The sequence below is a fragment of the Argentina silus genome (assembly GCF_951799395.1).
Source record: "Argentina silus genome assembly, chromosome: 18".
In the NCBI taxonomy this organism is placed as follows: Eukaryota; Metazoa; Chordata; class Actinopteri; order Argentiniformes; family Argentinidae; genus Argentina; species Argentina silus.
Window position 1 is genome coordinate 3170962 of NC_139672.1, and position 24313 is coordinate 3195274.

Consider the following 24313-nt stretch of genomic DNA (forward strand, 5'->3'; position numbering starts at 1 on the left):
ATGAACCCGTCCTCCAATTTCTCCCTCCACCAGCCTCCCCTGGTGTCAACAGTGTTTACGTTTGCAGGGAACTAACTCCAGTACTTCCCTTTAACAAATTATTCCAATACTACAGTAAATGTATAGTGTACGTGTTCAGGGTCTCATTCAGGCACTCAAAGAAGCCTCCCTTCTCTCTCACCCAGCAGGTCTCCATGGACTAACGCCACCAAGTACCACAGTTTGAAGTAACTTCAAACTTCGAACTAAAGACCAACAGGAAACACAGAGGCAAACAGTAATCATCTTCATCTCATCACATCCTGTACTGTACTGTCAGAGCCACAATGTCTTTACTTCCGGTGTCTGGATTGATGGCCTGCATAGCATCATCAGACAAATTGCATGAGAAATTAAAGATATTCAGAGTAAACAGAATATGTTTCTGTTAAAAGTGACGTATGGTATTACTGTAACACCAGTAACAACATTATTTGAACTTAAATGGAAACATTATATTTAATGTTTTATTAGTGACATTGGTTGATGATCATCTACTTGGAACAATACTAGTTGCTCTAGCTATTTATGGAAGGCTTCTTTTTTTCTTTATTTTACTTGTCACTTTTGTTTCGACTTTTGTTTAGAATAGATGTACAAATGTCAGTGTGATGAAATGTTGTATTTTGATGCATATTTTCCATCCTGTTGTATTGCCTGTGAGTAATATCATGAGTGCAATTTACTTGAGGACCTCCGAGGGCCATTTACAGAATGTTGAATGGAAAATGTATTGATAAATCTAAATATGCTTGTAGGAATACCTTTAGTATTAGTGGTCATTTTATTATAATGTATTTTATTTTTTCTCTTTTCACCTGCTAATTGAAATGCTGAAATTTCACACAAGACCCCGTTGAAAATGAGATAAAGCATCTCAAGGGATTTAATCCTGTCACCAGAATTTCTAATAAATCAATAAATAATAAAGGTACAGTATTAAGCCGTAACATTTCAGGTCAAGTTATCTTTATTATCCCAAAAGGGTTCATTTGTTTGGCTGTACAGCTTCCATGAGAAAAAAAAACACAATAAACATTTTAAAAAGACAGGCATTGAAAATGACTATTATATTATATATTATTATATTCATTCGAAAAATCAAAACACCAGAGGATTGTAACAATATTAAAGCTCTGGAAGTTGAAACAGTGAACAAAAGTGAGGTTAGGACTGAGGGGCGACTGAGGGGGGACTGAGGGGGGCTGTGGAGACCAATGCAAGGTAAACAATGGCTCTAATGTAATACAACAGCATGAGCTAAAAAAACAACTCAATGAGGAAAATACAATGAGAATCTGAATTGTTATGTGTGAGAAACATGACCTATAAGAGATATAGAACACACGTTTTAATCCATCACATGCGGCCTAAATCAGTGTTGCTTGTGGAGTCTCTCCCTGATGTGGACGATGATGACAGCAGAGATCATGAAGGTCAGACCCACAGAGAACAGGATTATCTTCAGCATGCACACAGATAGACCAGCAGGGGGCGCCACTGCCTCTAGAACCATGCCAAGAACATACAAAACATGAATGTCTGTGTTACATTACAGTTACTGTGTGTGTGTGTGTGTGTGTGTGTGTGTGTGTGTGTGTGTGTGTGTGTGTGTGTGTGTGTGTGTGTGTGTGTGTGTGTGTGTGTGTGTGTGTGTGTGTGTGTGTGTTGTGTTTGTGTTTGTGTGTGTGCGTACCAGTGTAACAGATTCCTTTGGTCTCCTTGGTGTCATTTCTCCAGCTGACTTGGTTGCTCTGGTTACAGATGATGGAACCCTCTGACAGGTAGACAGAGAGCAGGGGGACAGTAGAGGTTGTGACCCCTCCACTCTCTCCTCCCACCTGAGAGCAGGTTCTGCTGTTACAGCTGGAGGTGACAGAGGTGTCCTGACCTCTACAGGTCACAGTCACATTACAGGGGTCACTGCTGATGGAGTTAGAGTCCACTGTCAGGACTGGTGGCTGGACAGCCTCTGAAAACAAATACTTACTCTCGGTTAAGAAGACACACACACACACACACACACACAACCACTCACGCACACACACACACACACACACACACACACACACACACACACACACACACACACACACACACACACACACACACACACACACACACACTCCCCAGTGAGTGCCCTATATTGTTTGTATATCATTAGAAGAAGAAACTCTACCTTGAACTGATATGGAGTACACAGCAAATGTTTTGGGAAGGCCACCAGTCACCTTTGCTACATAAAGTCCACTGTCTGCTTCCTGTAGGTTCTTCAGTATAATAGAGAAGTTTTCCCTTCTCTCAACCCTGTCTTCGTACCCATTACCAGGTTCCATCATGTTTACATTAGCATTGAATGTTACAACTGCCTTCGATTTGTTAAACTCCCACATTAACAACTCAAACGCTGTCAGAATCACATATTCCCCGACATCCAGAAGAACATCTTGTCCCTTCTGCACAAACAAAGTCTCAGTCTTGGTCTCTGTGAAGCAAACAGACACAAGGTTTCATGTGAAAAATGATGGAGAACAAATCCATGAACCAATATCTCAAGTAGAATACTATGAGAATGTTTTAAAACCTAACGAGCATAAATGCATTTGTGCATGCAGCCTCCCCTTTTACACAGAGCATCAGATTTCAAATAAAATCAGCTGAGCATCAGTTATTTGGCACAGATGTTTCCATAAAGTACATGCATTTTTGGCAGTTTATTTTTTTAATTAGCTGTGCACCATAAAAAATGTGTACTGTATGACATCAGAATTACAACCTGCAACTAACAAGCTGCTCCTCTTGAAGAAACAACCTTTGTTACCAGTCATAGACACTTAGAAAAATATAAAAACCATAAGGAGTTATTCGGCTGTCCCTGTGGGAGAACCCTTTGAAGGTTAAATGTAGAATGCCTTTTTGGTGGTTCTATATGGAATCCAAAAAGGTTCTACATAGAACCCAAAAGAGTTCTACATGGAACCTTCAAATAGCTCTCCCAAGGGACAGCCGTAGAAACCTTTTAGAACCCCCTAAGAGTGTAATAGTATTACTATTGCTGTACATGTTAAGATGATGCCATTATAAACACCATTGGTACGGTATGCAATATAAACCATGTACTATACCACAGTATTATATTCAAGGGCAAGCATATTGTGAACAATTAGGAACATGTATAAATGTAAAAATACTATTGGTACTCTTAAACTATATTGGCACAGACTCAGAGTTGGGGAATTGAGTCTGATAGTGACTCAGGCTCAACTGACATGCACATGATGACTGTTTGACATTAAAAACGTTCTGAGACCAGTCATTGACTGAATTAGTTGTCATTATCACGAACCAATCTCCAGAAGAGTCAATTCTGAAGGAACTTAGTTGTATCAGTTAAAGTTTGCTTGCATTGGTAACATGATTGTATGCTGCTCTGTCACTACAGCTGACTCTGTACTCGTCTCTCAGCTCTGCTCCACCACTTGAGTCTGATGAAGTCAACGTGGCGAAATGAAAATGTGGGTATGCGTTGATGTTCAAAATGGTTGCACCAATCAGATATCAAGAGAATGTGGGTTGAAGGGTAGGAGGAGTCGCTGTACCTCAACCGAGGAGTGCTAGACTCGAGGGCCTTTATCACATTGCATTAATGTGCAGGGAACAATAGCTGTTGGCCCACAGAACTGAAACAGGCGGTGTGTCATCAGTTGTGGGGGAGAGACTAATGTGCTCACCGTGGTAAGACAGGGGAGAAACTTCATGTCATATTTCCTGTAAAAACCACGGCAAGAGCTGTTCTCACGGTTTTACAAACCACTAAGATACTGAACATTACTAATTATTCAGTGTCATATATGATTAAAATATATAACAATAATAATAATAATAATAAAGTATTTATTATACAGAGATTGTTTATATATATATATATATATATATACAGTGGGGGAAATAATTATTTGATCCCCTGCTGATTTTGTTGGTTTGCCCGATTACAAAGAAATGAGCGGTCTATAATTTTTATGGCACTTTTATTTTAACAAATAGAGACAGAATATCAACAAAGAAGTCCAGAAAAAACACATTATATAAAGTTATAAATTCATTTGCATTTGATCGAAGGAAATAAGTATTTGAAGGTGATGTGGTCAGATGAGACCAAAATTGAACTCTTTGGCATAAATTCGACTCGTCGTGTTTGGAGGGAGAGAAATGCTGAATGCTACAACCCCAAGAACACCATCCCCACCGTCAAACACGGAGGTGGAAACATTATGCTTTGGGGTTGTTTCTCTGCTAAGGGTACAGGACGACTTCACTGCATTGAGGGGCCAATGGATCTTGGACGAGAACCTCCTTCCCTCAGCCAGAGCACTGAGGATGGGTCGTGGATGGGTCTTCCAGCATGACAATGACCCAAAACATACTGCCAAGGCAACAAAGGAGTGGCTCAAAAAGAAGCACACTAAGGTCATGGAGTGGCCTAGCTAGTCTCCAGACCTTAATCCTATAGAAAATTTGTGGAGGGAGCTGAAGCTTCGAGTTGCCAAGCAAAAGCCTTGAAACCTTCAGGATTTGGAGAGGATCTGTAAAGAGGAGTGGACCAAAATCCCTCCTGAGATGTGTGCAAACCTGGTGACCAACTACAAGAAAGGTCTGACTTCTGTGCTTGCCAACAAGGGTTTCTCCACCAAGTACTAAGTCATGTTTTGCTTGGGGATCAAAAATTTATTTCCTTCGATCAAATGCAAATTAATTTATAACTTTATATAATATGTTTTTCTGGACTTTTTTTTTGATATTCTGTGTCTATTTGTTAAAATAAAAGTACCATAAAAATTATAGACCGCTCATTTCTTTGTAATCGGGCAAACTAACAAAATCAGTAGGGGATCAAATAATTATTTCCCCCACTGTACATATATGCAGTGCCTTCGGAAAGTATTCAGACCCCTTCACTTTTTCCACATTTTGTTGTGTTATAGGCTCAATTTAAAATGGATTAAACTAAAAGAATTTGACATCAATCCACACACAATACCCCAGAATGACAAAGTGAAAACACATTTTTTGTAATTTTAGTAAATTTATTAACATTGAAATACAGAAACACCTCATGTGCATGCGTATTCAGACCCTTTGCTATGACACTTATAATGAGCTAAAATGCAAAAATGTCATCAACAAATCACTTAATAAGTTGAACTGAGTCCATCTTAATGCAAGGATAATAGTTAATGTAATTTTGGAATTAATATCTTTGTTTTTATAGGGCCTCTAATTTGCATAGGAATCAATTACACACTGTGTGGATCCAGGTTGTGACCCTGAGGCCCGGGGAGACTTACAAAAGTTGAATGGCGGAGAGGAAAAAGCGCAGTCGATGGAGTCATCATCTCAGTCACTCTACAAAATTGGTCTATAACCAAGTGGCCAAAAATAATCCCTTAATGGAAAATAATCTCTCATATCCATAATTGTGTTTACAACAATGAATTCAGGTGATACAGCAAATAAAGTGGCTGGAAATGTGTTTATTTGGTTTTACTACAAAGCATTAAGTTTGGTGCAAATCCAGCACATGCAATGCATTTTCTCTCGTGTGAAGAATAGTGGTAGCTGCATCAAGTTCGAGGTATGTTTGTCACAGGCAGGGACTGGGGACTGCAGAGTGGGTAGTGACATCCTAATCGACACGGTGTGTAATTGATTCCTATGCTAACCAGAGACTATAAAAACTAAAGATATTCAATCCGAAATTACATGAACTATTATCCTTGCACTCAGATGGACTCAATTCAACTTGTTGAGTGACTTATTGAAGACATTTTTGCATTTGAGCTCATTTTAAGAGTGTCATAGCAAAGTGTCTGAATACTCATGTACATGAGGTATTTGTATTTAAATTGTAATAAATGTGCTAACATTTCTAAAAACTTGTTTTTCGCTTTGTCATTATGGGGTATTGTGCGTGGATTGGTGGCAAAATGTTTAAGTAGCTGCATACAATGGCATATATGTAATATTACACATATATATACACTCACCTTGACCATATCTACATGCCTAAATGCATTGAGTTGCTGCCATCTGATTAGATATTTGCGTTACGGAGCAGTTGAACAGGTGTACCTAATAAAGTGGCTAGTGAGTGTGTGTGTGTGTGTATATATATATATATATAGTCTCTGGTTAGCATAGGAATCAATTACACACTGTGTCGATTAGGATGTCACTACTCACTCAGCAGTCCCCAGTCCCTGCCTGTGACAAACATATATATATATATATATGTGTAATATTATATATATGCCAAAGGCAAACCAATCTAGTGACAGAGCTCTGGTCAAAGTCCAAAAGAAAGGTAATGAAATGTCCGATAGTTAATACAGGAAGCATCTACGACATGTTTCTTTTTTTTTCTTTTTTAACAGTATACAAGGATAGAAGACAAGCAGTACAAACAGTGTCAACCCAATCGTATTATCGTACTTCCTATTAATTCTGTGCATTTCTGTGTAAATTCCAGAAATATAGCCAAAATAACCTTGTACATCCCTTGATGTACTTACTGATCAGATAATAAGATACACATGATAAGATACACATGTCTACTCAATACAACCAATATCTGTAAAATAACAGAATATTTACCCGATCCATCGAGAGTGAGTAGAAGAATTGACAGACACAAGAGGATTGCTTTTGCCATTTTTTTTAAAACTGCAGTACGCATAGAAGGGAGGCAATATTTCACTCGTTGGCTACGTGAAATAGGAAGAACAGAGCACTTCCCATGGAAGTGGTTGACCAGATGTTTCCGACAGAGACATGAGTGTTGTGACCATAAACAGTATTCAAATCTCAGATATGTAACTTTAATGTATTCAAAACAGATACTGTAACAGCTACCTGTCTGTCATAGCTACCTGTCTGTCATAGCTACCTGTCTGTAACAGCTACCTGTCTGTCATAACTATGTGTCTGTCATAGCTCCCTGTCTGTAATAGCTACCTGTCTGTTATAGCTACATGTCTGTCATAGCTGCACCTGTTGTAAAAGAATGGCACATTTCATTTCTCATCTATGACTATTGTTTGACCATTTTTATTGAATTTGGATTTCTGTTACAAATTATGGGACGAGGAAATTGTTTTGCATTGAAAGCCAAGACCAAATCAAATGAAACCTCATTCACAATGTACAGAGGCTTGATGTCCTCCACTAAAACATCAAATAGTTTAGTAGAGCAAATATTGTGACGAAAGCTTTAAAAATCTGATCCACATGTACCATCATCGCTAATATCATCATCATCATCAACATCATCACCACCATCATCATCATTATCATCATTATCATCATCATCATCATCATTATCATCATCATCATCAACATCATCATCATCATCAACATCATCATCATTATCATCATCATCATTATCATCATCATCACCGCCACCATCATCATCATCATCAACATTGTCAACATAATAGCATTAAAAATCACAACAGCCACATGCTTCGTCATGCCCTCAAAACATTTCAGAAAGAACAGCTGTCCAACAACCCGTGGCCTTGGTTTAACCTCTAATCCATATAGGGGTTTCCTGTTGCACCCCCCGAACATAAACCAGACTACTCTGCCACCTCGGATTTTACAGTTTAAGTTTCTCGACACAAATTCAACCAATCACAGAGGCAGATATGAAAGAGTGTTCTGAGATGAGCCACTGGGATGAGCTAAAGATCTCCAGAGTCACAGGGTTTGACCTGCTACGTATGAGATAGGCCTTACATGCCAGGGGAGGCTGGTGGAGGTAGAAATCGGAGGACGCGCTCATTGTCATGCATGGGACGGAATGAGGGATGGTATTATCAACACTCCATGCGTTACAATGAGCCCGTCCTCCGATTTCTACCTCCACTAGCCTCCCCTTTTAAACCCACCTACACATCGCTCTGGTAGCATTTCTTTGATTCATGTAAATAGCTCTGCGTGATTATCTCGAAAAAAAATCTCAACAGAAACAGAAACGCAAGAAAACTAAAAAGAGGAAACATTTTATAACTGTCACCCAGTTGCCAACTGTCACCTCTGATACATACAGTGTTTTCAGACATACTCTACCCAGGCACTGACAATACAAACAGCATCATTAAAAAGCATTTCTTCAGTGTTTTAAGTACTTTTAGTACAGTTCAGCATAAATCTATGTTCACAATTCATTAATAAGTGCTACAAAGGTTCCTAAGGTGCAGCCGTACCTTATAAAGTGCTAACTCTCTACTGTATCAACAAGAACATATATCTGTGCAGACAAGGCACACTGACAGCCTCAAGAAATATACACAGCACCTTATATGATGCTTCTTCTCTTGTCTTCATATTAAGTTAAGTCAACTGTGGTTCTACATTCATATTGTATTGACAAAAATTAGCTGGATTAGCTATCATTTTATTAAAGTGCTTTAGCTAAGAAATGCTACAGTACATTGGCACGTACCAGACAGAGGTTCATCTACAGTGTTACAGGTTTGTGTGTTTTTACAGTCGGGGCGGTGGCCCAGCAGGTTCAAAATTAAACTGTGTCAGTAGGGAGACTAAAACATGGTGTTCAGGGCCATCCCAGGGAACTCCCCCTCCCCACCCCTGAACACACTGAGGTCCTTCATGTCTCTTTCTACGGAACAATTTCATGTAAATGAACAAGTTATGAATTAATCATTTGATTATTTGTAGTGAACTGTAACAGAGCCTATTTAGAACCCCTCCACTTGAACTATTTCTGTGTGTGTGTGTGTGTGTGTGTGTGTGTGTGTGTGTGTGTGTGTGTGTGTACAGTGTGCACATACAGTACTGCACACAGGCATGTGTGTGTGTGTGTGTGTGTGTGTGTGTGTGTGTGTGTGTGTGTGTGTGAGTGCATATGAGTGTACCAATGTATTGTAAATGTACACTCTCTCTGTGCCTTCTCAAACATTACTAATGCGGACACTGAGAGGGCTACTGTCTCTGACCCTCCCCCTCTCCTCTCCTCTCTCCCTGTAGCTCTGTTCCAGGCGAATCTTCTCTGGGTCAGCCACCTCCCCCGCGCCCCCTCCGCTGCCTGAGTAACTGTGGGGGCTGGAGGGTTTGGAGAGGGGCGTGGTCTTGGTCTTGGCCACCTTGTCGAAGAAGGCGAAATCGGCCACGTACTTCCCTGAGGGGGACAGGGAGACGACGGGGGGGAACTCGTAGCCCCACAGGATCTCGTCAGGCAGGTAGGAGGTCCGCACTTGGCAGGTGGCAGAGGTGGGCTCCACGGTGGCACTCATGATCACCAGCAGCTCAAAGTCTGCCAGCTCTGGGTCTGTCCATCCTCCACCTGAGAGAGAGAGAGAGAGAGAGAGAGAGAGAGAGAGAGAGAGAGAGAGAGAGAGAGAGAGAGAGAGAGAGAGAGAGAGAGAGTGACAGAGAGAGAAAGAGAGAGAGAAAGAGAAAGAGAGACAGAGAGAGAGAGAGAGACAGAGAGAGAGAGAGAGAGAGAGTGACAGAGAGAGAAAGAGAGAGAGAGGTGGAGGAGGAGGAAAAAGAGAAAGTAAGAGAGGTAAGAGGCAGAGAAAGAGAGGGAAATTCTAATTCTATACAATCCACAGTTTTGGGGTAATGAAGGGAGTGTTATACATATAGAATTGCCCACACACATACACACACACACACACACACACACACACACACACACACACACACACACACATGCACACACACACACACACACACACACACACACATGCACACACACACACACACACACACACACACACACATAGACACACACACACACACACACATTCCCACAGTCTTGAGAGCCAGTCGTACCCTTGGCAGCCCAGGCACGGAGGGGGCTGGTGTCGTCTATGATGTGGTAGAAGGTGAGAGGGAGGATGAGGAAGGGGCTGTCGCTGGACGTGTCCACCTGGAACGGAACGTTCCTCTGGTCCAGACGCACCGTCTCCCCCTCCTTAGTCAGGGATGTCTGCAGCAGCTTCCCTGTCACCTGGGAGGACACACACACACACACACACACACACACACACACACGGAATACATTATTATATATACATAATTACATTATAAAGTATGTTTAACATTATCGTTACACACATACATATGCACACGCGCGTCCCTCACGCTCACACTCACACTCGCACTCGCACTCGCACACATGCACACACACACACACACACACACACACACACATACACACACACACACACACACACATGCACACACACACACACACACACACAGAGTTGAACAGTTACAGTACCTGGCACCCCAGCAGCAGGCTCTTGCGCATGTTGGCCACTCGGATCATGAGGCAGGGCCGTCCATCATGGCTGGACACCACAGCATGCTGGCTGAACTTGACCATCTCCCCGCGCTTCTTCGGCCGGGCCACCTGGGGGCAGGAGCTGCACTGAGCATGACTAGGTAGGCTCACAGGTGTGTGTGTCAGGATTGGGTTCAATTCAGGGGAGGCTGGTGGAGGTAGAAATCGGAGGACGGGCACATTGGAATGTACTGAACGTCATGAGGAACGGTATCAAACACACACACGTCCTCTGATTTCTACTTCCTCCAGCCTCCCCTGGTTCAATTCCATTTCAATGGGCGCTGAGCCAAATCAAATTGAAATTCACTTCATGCCATGGGGAAAAGTCCCCATCGATAATTACCATCAATTATCAATTCAGGCACTGAATTACAATTCCTCTTTGGAATTAGCTAAAATGAAATGGAGTTGATTCTCCCGACCCTTGTGTGTTTCGGAGGTTGTCATTCAGTGATGCCTCCGGTGAAGCCTCTCGACGCAGTACTGCATGCATACGTACAGCAGGTGCTGCGTAGAACCCTGACAGAACCCTTACCTTGGCCAAGAAGGTTCCGGTGATGAAGATCTCCATCACCATGGTGATGACGAGCTGGAGGATGAGGAGGATGACGGCGGCGGGACACTCCTCGGTGATGCAGCGGTAGCCGTAGCCAATGGTGGTCTGGGACTCAGCGAGAAGAGGAACGCCCCGGTCAGGGTCTGCATTTGCATCACGCAGGGGGTGTGGTTGGAGGGCGGGTTGAACTCTGGGGGACGGAGGGGGGAAGAGGAACCACGTCCCAGCAGGTCTCCGTGGACTAACGCCACCAAGTACCACAGTTTGAAGTAACTTCAAACTTCGAACTAAAGACCAACAGGAAACACAGAGGCAAACAGTAATCATCTTCATCTCATCACATCCTGTACTGTACTGTCAGAGCCACAATGTCTTTACTTCCGGTGTCTGGATTGATGGCCTGCATAGCATCATCAGACAAATTGCATGAGAAATTAAAGATATTCAGAGTAAACAGAATATGTTTCTGTTAAAAGTGACGTATGGTATTACTGTAACACCAGTAACAACATTATTTGAACTTAAATGGAAACATTATATTTAATGTTTTATTAGTGACATTGGTTGATGATCATCTACTTTCTAACATCCTGTCTGGAGGAACATGTTCTGGAACAATACTAGTTGCTCAAGCTATTTATGGAAGGCTTCTTTTTTTCTTTATTTTACTTGTCACTTTTGTTTAGACTTTTGTTTAGAATAGATGTACAAATGTCAGTGTGATGAAATGTTGTAATTTGATGCATATTTTCCATACTGTTGTATTGTCTGTGAGTAATATCACAAGTGCAATTTACTTGAGGACCTCCGAGGGCCAGATTTACAGAATGTTGAATGGAAAATGTATTGGATAAATCTAAATATGCTGGTAGGAATACCTTTAGTATTAGTGGTCATTTTATTATAATGTATATTATTTTTTCTCTTTTCACCTGCTAATTGAAATGCTGAAATTTCACACAAGACCCCGTTGAAAATGAGAAAGCATCTCAAGGGATTTAACCCTGTCACCAGAATTTCTAATAAATCAATAAATAATAAAGGTACAGTATTAAGCCGTAACATTTCAGGTCAAGTCAGGTCAAGTTATCTTTATTATCCCAAAAGGGTTCATTTGTTTGGCTGTACAGCTTCCATGAGAAAAAAAACACAATAAACATTTTAAAAACACAGGCATTGAAAATGACTATTATATTATATATTATTATATTCATTCGGAAAAAAATGAATCTTAAATGAACTGTTATAAATCTGCTAATAAGTGCATTATTGACTAAAGTGCACAACCAATAATGCAGTTATTATCATGTTTATAACAGTTAACTTAAGCTGTGAGTTTTTTACTTTTACACAAATAAACACAGATTTATTGATCTTGTTCTTTCTAACACCCTGTAGGGATGGGCATGATTAATCGACGATCGATTAATTGATCATTAGAATTTCGTCGATGACATTATTTTTTTAGTCGATGAAACTAGGCTTCGCGTCGTGCCAAACAACTCCCCTTACCTGTTGTAAAATCAGCGAAACCCGCGGCCTCTTGGGGCTTATTGCTTAATTTTACCACACCGGGGCAATATTTGGAAAAAAAACGCCACAGGCCTACTCAGTTACCTGCGAGTTTCCGTGTATTTCAAAAGTAATCATGAAGAGGTCACGACAAAGTGTGGTGTGGGACCATTTTGTTTTTAAAAATGACTTAGTTAACTGCAAACACTGCGAAGCTGTGTATAAGTATAACTCGGCCACGACTCAAATGATGTACCACTTGAACAACGCGCATCCGACCCTGGTTAGTGGCGGTGCATCCTCCTCTCAGTCTCAACCTAGCATCAACTCGGTGTTAGCACGGAGGAGCTGCGATGCACAACAAGCAGAGAAAATTACACAAGGGATCTGCAAGTTCATTGAGATGGATATGCTGCCCTTAAGTATTGTTGAGGGAGAAGGTTTTCGAAAACTGATAAACTTATTGGAACCAGCATATCACATTCCGTCACGACGTACTATCACCAGACTGATAGAAATAATAAAAATCTCAATGAGGAAAACACGCTGTGTGAGAGAGAGAGAGACACACACACACACACACACACACACACACACACACACACACACACACACACACACACACACACACACACACACACACACACACACACACACACACACCCTGTCTGGAGAAACATATTGTCTAAATCGAATAAAATCCAACTTCATCTATATCGCATATTTCATACACGGATGTATATCGCATATTTCATACCACACAATAAAAACACCAGAGGACTGTAACAATATTAAAGCTTTGGAAGTTGAAACAGTCATAGCAAAGAACAAGTGAGGACAGAGGAGGGCTGTGGAGACCAATGCAAGGTAAACAATGGCTCTAATGTAATACAACATAGTTTTCTCGAACGGCAGGAATCTTGTGTGCTACTGTCTCTCCCGGTTGCTATAGACGTCTTGAGCTCCCGTGTTGGTCGAACACACAGTCCATAAGCACTCCGAAGAAAGCTAGCTATCTCACTGTTGAGCTAGGCTAGGCTAAGCAAGGTGGCTGACCGTCTGAACGGTTACTCCTCTGCAGAGAAATTGTTCCAAAACAGTTCATACGCCGAACGTAATAACTTATAGAGTTCACGGGTTGTGCACTCGCATTATTACCTTGTTCTAAACACAGAAATAAGTGGGCTACCTATTTCCACACTATTAACCTTAGTCGACAGCACAGCAGCACATTCCATGCATTCTCTTCGTTCGCCATCCCAATCTCCCTTCTCATCCACCTGACACCTGACCTTCAACTCACATGTTCATTGGCTCATGAAAATAAACAAAATGCACAAACTTTACATTTGAATCTTTTCTCACAGAAATCAAAAGTAAATTCCTTTACAATATTGCCAGCATTGTGAACATAGTATTTAAGAAAACAAAATACATGTTACATCATGTAAATAATTCAATACATGAACTTAACCCATGAAACTCTATTCAATATCAAACATAGTAATAGTTTTACCCTTTTAAGTCCTATGTATTCTATTAATGAACTTATTCTATTTATACTATTTATTAATTCCTATTTATTAATCAATGAACTTTTAATAGTTAGGCGTATCGTGGGCATGCACCATGCAGTAGACGCTGTTTGGTTGAGGACCTGGACTCGCGTCGCGTCCTCCTCCTGGACAGCCGTTCGGAGGCTGGACAATAAACACATAGAGGCACTATATGTTATTATATAATAATATATGTTATGTTATGTTATGTTATATATGTTATTATATAATAACTTATGGTGGAGTGTGTTTTATGTATACTCATTCATGTACTCTAATGTAGTTTGTAGTTGGGGTCCAAAAAAATCACACAGTCACAACAACTCCAGTATCCTTGTTTCTCATAGGGACTGTTTACAGTTAGTTATATTTGTTAGTGTAATAACCCTAACCGAATCAGTGCAATGTAATTACATTATTGCTGTCATAATTTAGACTGTCACTGACAAGTGTTGGTACATACAGCAGTTATTTCAAATATCTGGTAGGCTCTCTTTGAGCATGTCATTCTGTCTGTCTGTCTGTCTGTCTGTCTGTCTGTCTGTCTGTCTGTCTAGACTGTCTGTCTGTCTGTCTGTCTGTCTAGACTGTCTGTCTGTCTGTCTGTCTAGACTGTCTGTCTGTCTGTCTGTCTGTCTGTCTGTCTGTCTAGACAGTAATTACGTCTCATATACATGATGTTGAAGAACTCTGCAGCTTACCTGAACTGTTGCATATATCATGTTTATGATCACTTTTTTGGCATCTACAAATCAAACACAAGAAATTAAAACTAGGTTTTAAAAGCCGGGTGGGGTGGCAAGACCACTGCAAGAAGACCACTACAAGAAGACCACTGCAAGAAGACCACTGCAAGAAGACCACTGCAAGAAAACGACTGCACTTCCATAACAGGGATGATGACATGGCTCCTAGTTGTCCTTTCTTACCGCCTACTCACACTTCAGAGTACGTGTTCTCAATAAACATGGGGTGATGCAGTGGCGTAACGCATGAGTAGTGCACTCGTCGATGCTTATTCGAAGAACACAGTTGTCCACACATTAATGTACAGTTGATAATAAGCATATCATGTGCAGTTAGTTGTTTTGAGCAACAGTATAGGATAGGTGAAGCAATTTGCGTAAGGAGCGGTGGACTTATTTCTACGCCGCCAAAGTCGATATACAGCTGTCACAGCTATCACAGCTATCACAGTTATCACAATAACAGATCCCACAGTAACAAGTATCACAGCAAAGATTGGCGAGCTCTGCTTCACTGGTTCTGAAAATACAGCAAATTTAACATCAAGAATCTGATTTGTAGTCATTTAGGCTTAGTCATTATTGTTGGATTGTGTGTGTGTGTGTGTGTGTGTGTGTGTGTGTGTGTGTGTGTGTGTGTGTGTGTGTGTGTGTGTGTGTGTGTGTGTGTGTGTGCGTGTGCGTACCAATGTAACAGATTCCTTTGATCTCCTTGGTGTCATTTCTCCAGCTGACTTGGTTGCTCTGGTTACAGATGATGGAACCCTCTGACAGGTAGACAGAGAGCAGGGGGACAGTAGAGGTCGTGACCCCTCCACTCTCTCCTCCCACCTGAGAGCAGGTTCTGTTGTTACAGCTGGAGGTGACAGAGGTGTCCTGACCTCTACAGGTCACAGTCACATTACAGGAGTCACTGCTGATGGAGTTAGAGTCCACTGTCAGGACTGGTGGCTGGACAGCCTCTGAAAACAAATACTTACTCTCAGTTACACACACACACACACACACAACCGCTCACGCACACACACACACACACACACACACACACACACACACACCACACACACACACACACACACACACACACACACACACCACACACACACACACACACACCACACACACACACACAACCTGAGTGCTCTATATTGTTTGTATATCACTAGAAGAAGAAACTCTACCTTGAACTGATATGGAGTACACAGCAAATGTTTTGGGATGGTTACCAGCCACCTTTGCTTCATAAAGTCCACTGTCTGCTTCCTGTAGGTTCTTCAGTATAATAGAGAAGTTTTCCCATCTCTCAACCCTGTCTTGGTACCCCTTACTGGTTTCCATCATTAAAGAATTGAATGTTACAACTGGCTTCGATTTGTTAAACTCCCACACTAACAACTCAAACGCTGTCAGAATCACATATTCCCCGACATCCAGAAGAACATCTTGTCCCTTCTGCACAAACAAAGTCTCAGTCTTGGTCTCTGTGAAGCAAACAGATACAAGGTTTCATGTGAAAAATGATGGAGAACAAATCCATGAACCAACCCGATCCATCGACAGTTAGTAAAAGCATTGACAGACACAATAGGATTGCTTTTGCCATTTCTTGATGCATGCAGTACACATTAAAAGGAAGTCAATCTTTAAAAAAGGAAGACAAGAGGGGAAGTAAAAAAACAAAAAAATGGGCGGGTTTTGTGACCATATACAGTATTGTCTTTCTAACACCCTGTCTGGAGAAACATATTGTCTAAATCAAATAAAATCCAACTTCATCTATATCGCATATTTCATACACGGATGTAAAAACACCACACAATAAAAACACCAGAGGATTGTAACAATATTACAGCTCTGGAAGTTGAAACAGTGAACAAAAGAACAAGTGAGGACTGAGGGGAGCTGTGGAGACCAATGCAAGGTAAATAATGGCTCTAATGTAATACAACAGCATGAGGTAAAAAAACAACTCAATGAGGAAAATACAATGAGAATCTGAATGGTTATGTGTGAGAAACATGACCTATAGGAGATATAGGACACACGTTTTAATCCATCACATGCGGCCGAAATCAGTGTTGCTTGTGGAGTCTCTCCTTGATGTGGACGGTGATGACAGCAGAGATCATGAAGGTCAGACCCACAGAGAACAGGATTATCTTCAGCATGCACACAGATAGACCAGCAGGGGGCGCCACTGCCTCTAGAACCATGCCGAGAACATACAAAACATGAATGTCTGTGTTACATTACAGTTACTGTGTGTGTGTGTGTGTGTGTGTGTGTGTGTGTGTGTGTGTGTGTGTGTGTGTGTGTGTGTGTGTGTGTGTGTGTGTGTGTGTGTGTGTGTGTGCGCGCGTACCAGTGTAACAGATTCCTTTGATCCCCTTGGTGTCATTTCTCCAGCTGACTTGGTTGCTCTGGTTACAGATGATGGAACCCTCTGACAGGTAGACAGAGAGCAGGGGGACAGTAGAGGTCGTGACCCCTCCACTCTTTCCTCCCACCTGAGAGCAGGTTCTGTTGTTACAGCTGGAGGTGACAGAGGTGTCCTGACCTCTACAGGTCACAGTCACATTACAGGAGTCACAGCTGATGGAGTTAGAGTCCACTGTCAGGACTGGTGGCTGGACAGCCTCTGAAAACAAATACTTACTCTCGGTTAAGAAGACACACACACACACACACACACACACACACACACACACACACACACACACACACACACACACACACTACACACACACACACACACACACACACACACACACCACACACACACACACACACACACACACACACACACACACACACACACACACACACTGAGTGCCCTATATTGTTTGTATATCATTAGAAGAAGAAACTCTACCTTGAACTGATATGGAGTACACAGCAAATGTTTTGGGTTGTTCACCAGCCACCATTGCTTCATAAAGTCCACTGTCTGCTTCCTGTAGGTTCTTCAGTATAACAGAGAAGTTTTCCCTTCTCTCAACCCTGTCTTCGTACCCATTACTGGCTCTCATCTTTAAATTAGAATTGAATGTTACAACTGACTTCGATTTGTTAAACTCCCACACTAACACTTCAAAATCTGTCAGAATCACATATTCCTGGACATCCAGAAGAACATCTTGTCCCTTCTGCACAAACAAAGTCTCAGTCTTGGTCTCTGTGAAGCAAACAGACAAGGTTTCATGTGAAAAATGATGGAGAACAAATCCATGGATCAATATCTCAAGTAGAATACTATGAGAATGTTTTAAAACCTAACGAGCATAAATGCATTTGTGCATGCAGCCTCCCCTTTTACACAGAGCATCAGATATGTTGGGCGATCTTGCATGCATTAAACAGGAAACTTCTGAATTTCAAATAAAATCAGCTGAGCATCAGTTATTTGGCACAGATGTTTCCATAAAGTACATGCATTTTTGGCAGTTTATTTTTTAAATTAGCTGTGCACCATAAGAAATGGGTACTGTATGACATCAGAATTACAACCTACAACTAACAAGCTGCTCCTCTTGAAGAAACAACCTTTGTTACCAGTCATAGACACTTAGAAAAATATAAAAACCATAAGGAGTTATTCGGCTGTCCCTGTGGGAGAACCCTTTGAAGGTTAAATGTAGAATGCCTTTTTGGTGGTTCTATATGGAATCCAAAAAGGTTCTACATAGAACCCAAAAGAGTTCTACATGGAACCTTCAAATAGCTCTCCCACAGGGACAGCCGTAGAAACCTTTTAGAACCCCCTAAGAGTGTAATAGTATTACTATTGCTGTACATGTTAAGATGATGCCATTATAAACACCTTTGGTACGGTATGCAATATAAACCATGTACTATACCACAGTATTATATTCAAGGGCAAGCATATTGTGAACAATTAGGAACATGTATAAATGTAAAAATACTATTGGTACTCTTAAACTGTATTGGCACAGACTCAGAGTTGGGGAATTGAGTCTGATAGTGACTCAGACTCAACTGACATGCACATGATGACACTTTCACATTAAAAACGTTCTGAGACCAGTCATTGACTGAATTAGTTGTCATTATCACGAACCAATCTCCAGAAGAGTCAACTCTGAAGGAACTTAGTTGTATCAGTTCAAGTTTGCTTGCATTGGTAACATGATTGTATGCTGCTCTGTCACTACAGCTGACTCTGTGCTCATCTCTCAGCTCTGCTCCACCACTTGAGTCTGATGAAGTCAACGTGGCGAAATGAAAATGTGGGTATGCGTTGATGTTCAAAATGGTTGCACCAATCAGATATCAAGAGAATGTGGGTTGAAGGGTAGGAGGAGTCGCTGTACCTCAACCGAGGAGTGCTAGACTCGAGGGCCTTTATCACATTGCATTAATGTGCAGGGAACAATATCTGTTGGCCCACAGAACTGAAACAGGCGGTGTGTCATCAGTTGTGGGGGAGAGACTAATGTGCTCACCGCGGTAAGACAGGGGAGAAACTTCATGTCATATTTCCTGTAAAAACCATGGCAAGAGCTGTTCTCACGGTATTACAAACCACTAAGATACTGAACATTACTAATTATTCAGTGTCATATATGATTAAAATATATAACAATAATAATAATAATAATAAAGTATTTATTATACAGAGATTGTTTATATATATATATATATATATATATATATATATATATACAGTGGGGGAAATAATTATTTGATCCCCTGCTGATTTTGTTGGTTTGCCCGATTACAAAGAAATGAGCGGTCTATAATTTTTATGGTACTTTTATTTTAACAAATAGAGACAGAATATCAACAAAGAAGTCCAGAAAAAACACATTATATAAAGTTATAAATTCATTTGCATTTGATCGAAGGAAATAAGTATTTGATCCCCTACAAACCAGCAGGAATTCTGGCTCATACAGACCGGTTATATGCCCATGAGGAACACAGATTAGTCCTGTCACTTTAGGAAAAGTACTCCTAATCTCTGCTTGTTATGGGTATAAAAGACACCTGTCAATAGAATCAATCTCTTCCATTCCAACCTCTCCACCACCATGGGCAAGACCAAAGAACATTCAAATGACATCAGGGTAAGAGTTGTAGACCTGCACACGGCTGGAATGTGCTACAAGACCATCAGCAAGAAGCTTGGTGAGAAGGAGACAACTGTTGGTGCAATTATTAGAAAATGGAAGAAATACAAAATAACCATCAATCACCCTCGGCCTGGAGCTCCATGCAAGATCTTGCCTCGTGGGGTAAGGATGATCATGAGAAGGGTGAGGGATCAGCCCAGAACTACACAGGAGGAGCTTGGTAATGATCTTAAGGCAGCTGGGACCACAGTCACCAAGAAAACCATTGGTAACACACTACACCGTAATGGATTGAAATCCTGCAGTGTCCGCAAGGTCCCCCTGCTCAAGAAGGCACATGTACAGGCCCATCTGAAGTTTGCCAATGAACACCTAAATGATTCAGAGAAGGCTTGGGAGAAGGTGATGTGGTCAGATGAGACCAAAATTGAACTCTTTGGCATAAATTCGACTCGTCGTGTTTGGAGGGAGAGAAATGCTGAATGCTACAACCCCAAGAACACCATCCCCACCGTCAAACACGGAGGTGGAAACATTATGCTTTGGGGTTGTTTCTCTGCTAAGGGTACAGGACGACTTCACTGCATTGAGGGGCCAATGGATGGGGCCATGTACCGTAAGATCTTGGACGAGAACCTCCTTCCCTCAGCCAGAGCACTGAGGATGGGTCGTGGATGGGTCTTCCAGCATGACAATGACCCAAAACATACTGCCAAGGCAACAAAGGAGTGGCTCAAAAAGAAGCACACTAAGGTCATGGAGTGGCCTAGCTAGTCTCCAGACCTTAATCCTATAGAAAATTTGTGGAGGGAGCTGAAGCTTCGAGTTGCCAAGCAAAAGCCTTGAAACCTTCAGGATTTGGAGAGGATCTGTAAAGAGGAGTGGACCAAAATCCCTCCTGAGATGTGTGCAAACCTGGTGACCAACTACAAGAAAGGTCTGACTTCTGTGCTTGCCAACAAGGGTTTCTCCACCAAGTACTAAGTCATGTTTTGCTTGGGGATCAAATATTTATTTCCTTCGATCAAATACAAATTAATTTATAACTTTATATAATATGTTTTTCTGGACTTTTTTTTTGATATTCTGTGTCTATTTGTTCAAATAAAAGTACCATAAAAATTATAGACCGCTCATTTCTTTGTAATCGGGCAAACTAACAAAATCAGCAGGGGATCAAATAATTATTTCCCCCACTGTACATATATGCAGTGCCTTCGGAAAGTATTCAGACCCCTTCACTTTTTCCACATTTTGTTGTGTTATAGGCTCAATTTAAAATGGATTAAACTAAAAGAATTTGACATCAATCCACACACAATACCCCAGAATGACAAAGTGAAAACACATTTTTTGTAATTTTAGTAAATTTATTAACATTGAAATACAGAAACACCTCATGTGCATGCGTATTCAGACCCTTTGCTATGACACTTATAATGAGCTAAAATGCAAAAATGTCATCAACAAATCACTTAATAAGTTGAACTGAGTCCATCTTAATGCAAGGATAATAGTTAATGTAATTTTGGAATTAATATCTTTGTTTTTATAGGGCCTCTAATTTGCATAGGAATCAATTACACACTGTGTGGATCCAGGTTGTGACCCTGAGGCCCGGGGAGACTTACAAAAGTTGAATGGCGGAGAGGAAAAAGCGCAGTCGATGGAGTCATCATCTCAGTCACTCTACAAAATTGGTCTATAACCAAGTGGCCAAAAATAATCCCTTAATGGAAAATAATCTCTCATATCCATAATTGTGTTTACAACAATGAATTCAGGTGATACAGCAAATAAAGTGGCTGGAAATGTGTTTATTTGGTTTTACTACAAAGCATTAAGTTTGGTGCAAATCCAGCACATGCAATGCATTTTCTCTCGTGTGAAGAATAGTGGTAGCTGCATCAAGTTCGAGGTATGTTTGTCACAGGCAGGGACTGGGGACTGCAGAGTGGGTAGTGACATCCTAATCGACACGGTGTGTAATTGATTCCTATGCTAACCAGAGACTATAAAAACTAAAGATATTCAATCCGAAATTACATGAACTATTATCCTTGCACTCAGATGGACTCAATTCAACTTGTTTTTTGCATTTGAGCTAATTTTAAGAGTGTCATAGCAAAGTGTCTGAATACTCATGTACATGAGGTATTTGTATTTAAATTGTAATAAATGTGCTAACATTTCTAAAAACTTGTTTTTCGCTTTGTCATTATGGGGTATTGTGCGTGGATTGGTGGCAAAATGTTTAAGTAGCTGCATACAATGGCATATATGTAATATTACACATATATATACACTCACCTTGACCATATCTACATGCCTAAATGCATTGAGTTGCTGCCATCTGATTAGATATTTGCGTTACGGAGCAGTTGAACAGGTGTACCTAATAAAGTGGCTAGTGAGTGTGTGTGTGTGTGTATATATATATATATATAGTCTCTGGTTAGCATAGGAATCAATTACACACTGTGTCGATTAGGATGTCACTACTCACTCAGCAGTCCCCAGTCCCTGCCTGTGACAAACATATATATATATATATATGTGTAATATTATATATATGCCAAAGGCAAACCAATCTAGTGACAGAGCTCTGGTCAAAGTCCAAAAGAAAGGTAATGAAATGTCCGATAGTTAATACAGGAAGCATCTACGACATGTTTCTTTTTTTTTCTTTTTTAACAGTATACAAGGATAGAAGACAAGCAGTACAAACAGTGTCAACCCAATCGTATTATCGTACTTCCTATTAATTCTGTGCATTTCTGTGTAAATTCCAGAAATATAGCCAAAATAACCTTGTACATCCCTTGATGTACTTACTGATCAGATAATAAGATACACATGATAAGATACACATGTCTACTCAATACAACCAATATCTGTAAAATAACAGAATATTTACCCGATCCATCGAGAGTGAGTAGAAGAATTGACAGACACAAGAGGATTGCTTTTGCCATTTTTAAAAAAAATGCAGTACGCATAGAAGGGAGGCAATATTTCACTCATTGGCTACGTGAAATAGGAAGAACAGAGCACTTCCCATGGAAGTGGTTGACCAGATGTTTCCGACAGAGACATGAGTGTTGTGACCATAAACAGTATTCAAATCTCAGATATGTAACTTTAATGTATTCAAAACAGATACTGTAACAGCTACCTGTCTGTCATAGCTACCTGTCTGTCATAGCTACCTGTCTGTAACAGCTACCTGTCTGTCATAACTATGTGTCTGTCATAGCTCCCTGTCTGTAATAGCTACCTGTCTGTTATAGCTACATGTCTGTCATAGCTGCACCTGTTGTAAAAGAATGGCACATTTCATTTCTCATCTATGACTATTGTTTGACCATTTTTATTGAATTCGGATTTCTGTTACAAATTATGGGACGAGGAAATTGTTTTGCATTGAAAGCCAAGACCAAATCAAATGAAACCTCATTCACAATGTACAGAGGCTTGATGTCCTCCACTAAAACATCAAATAGTTTAGTAGAGCAAATATTGTGACGAAAGCTTTAAAAATCTGATCCACATGTACCATCATCGCTAATATCATCATCATCATCAACATCATCATCATCATCATCATTATCATCATCATCATCATCATTATCATCATCATCATCAACATCATCATCATCATCAACATCATCATCATTATCATCATCATCACCGCCACCATCATCATCATCATCAACATTGTCAACATAATAGCATTAAAAATCAAAACAGCCACATGCTTCGTCATGCCCTCAAAACATTTCAGAAAGAACAGCTGTCCAACAACCCGTGGCCTTGGTTTAACCTCTAATCCATATAGGGGTTTCCTGTTGCACCCCCCGAACATAAACCAGACTACTCTGCCACCTCGGATTTTACAGTTTAAGTTTCTCGACACAAATTCAACCAATCACAGAGGCAGATATGAAAGAGTGTTCTGAGATGAGCCACTGGGATGAGCTAAAGATCTCCAGAGTCACAGGGTTTGACCTGCTACGTATGAGATAGGCCTTACATGCCAGGGGAGGCTGGTGGAGGTAGAAATCGGAGGACGCGCTCATTGTCATGCATGGGACGGAATGAGGGATGGTATTATCAACACTCCATGCGTTACAATGAGCCCGTCCTCCAATTTCTACCTCCACTAGCCTCCCCTTTTAAACCCACCTACACATCGCTCTGGTAGCATTTCTTTAATTCATGTAAATAGCTCTGCGTGAAAAAAAATCTCAACAGAAACAGAAACGCAAGAAAACTAAAAAGAGGAAACATTTTATAACTGTCACCCAGTTGCCAACTGTCACCTCTGATACATACAGTGTTTTCAGACATACTCTACCCAGGCACTGACAATACAAACAGCATCATTAAAAAGCATTTCTTCAGTGTTTTAAGTACTTTTAGTACAGTTCAGCATA

General features: G+C 40.8%; 2 long non-coding RNA genes and 1 pseudogene across 3 annotated transcripts; all 3 read right to left on the reverse strand.

Annotated features, from left to right (window-relative positions):
- Positions 1 to 841: 841 nt before the first annotated feature.
- Positions 842 to 2490, reverse strand: LOC310818792. Its single transcript, XR_014554735.1, has 3 exons — positions 2219 to 2490; positions 1736 to 2011; positions 842 to 1545 (listed from the first exon to the last, which is right to left on the reverse strand). It is a non-coding gene; the product is annotated as an uncharacterized lncRNA (long non-coding RNA).
- A 6521-nt stretch (positions 2491 to 9011) lies between these two features.
- On the reverse strand, positions 9012 to 11376 carry LOC310819171 (ATP-sensitive inward rectifier potassium channel 10-like; annotated as a pseudogene). The gene is made up of 5 exons: positions 11349 to 11376; positions 10950 to 11160; positions 10349 to 10480; positions 9898 to 10075; positions 9012 to 9403 (listed from the first exon to the last, which is right to left on the reverse strand). The product of its transcript is annotated as an ATP-sensitive inward rectifier potassium channel 10-like (transcript).
- Positions 11377 to 15179: 3803 nt separating this feature from the next.
- On the reverse strand, positions 15180 to 16254 carry LOC310819386. Its single transcript, XR_014554768.1, has 3 exons — positions 15966 to 16254; positions 15471 to 15746; positions 15180 to 15304 (listed from the first exon to the last, which is right to left on the reverse strand). It is a non-coding gene; the product is annotated as an uncharacterized lncRNA (long non-coding RNA).
- Positions 16255 to 24313: the final 8059 nt, after the last annotated feature.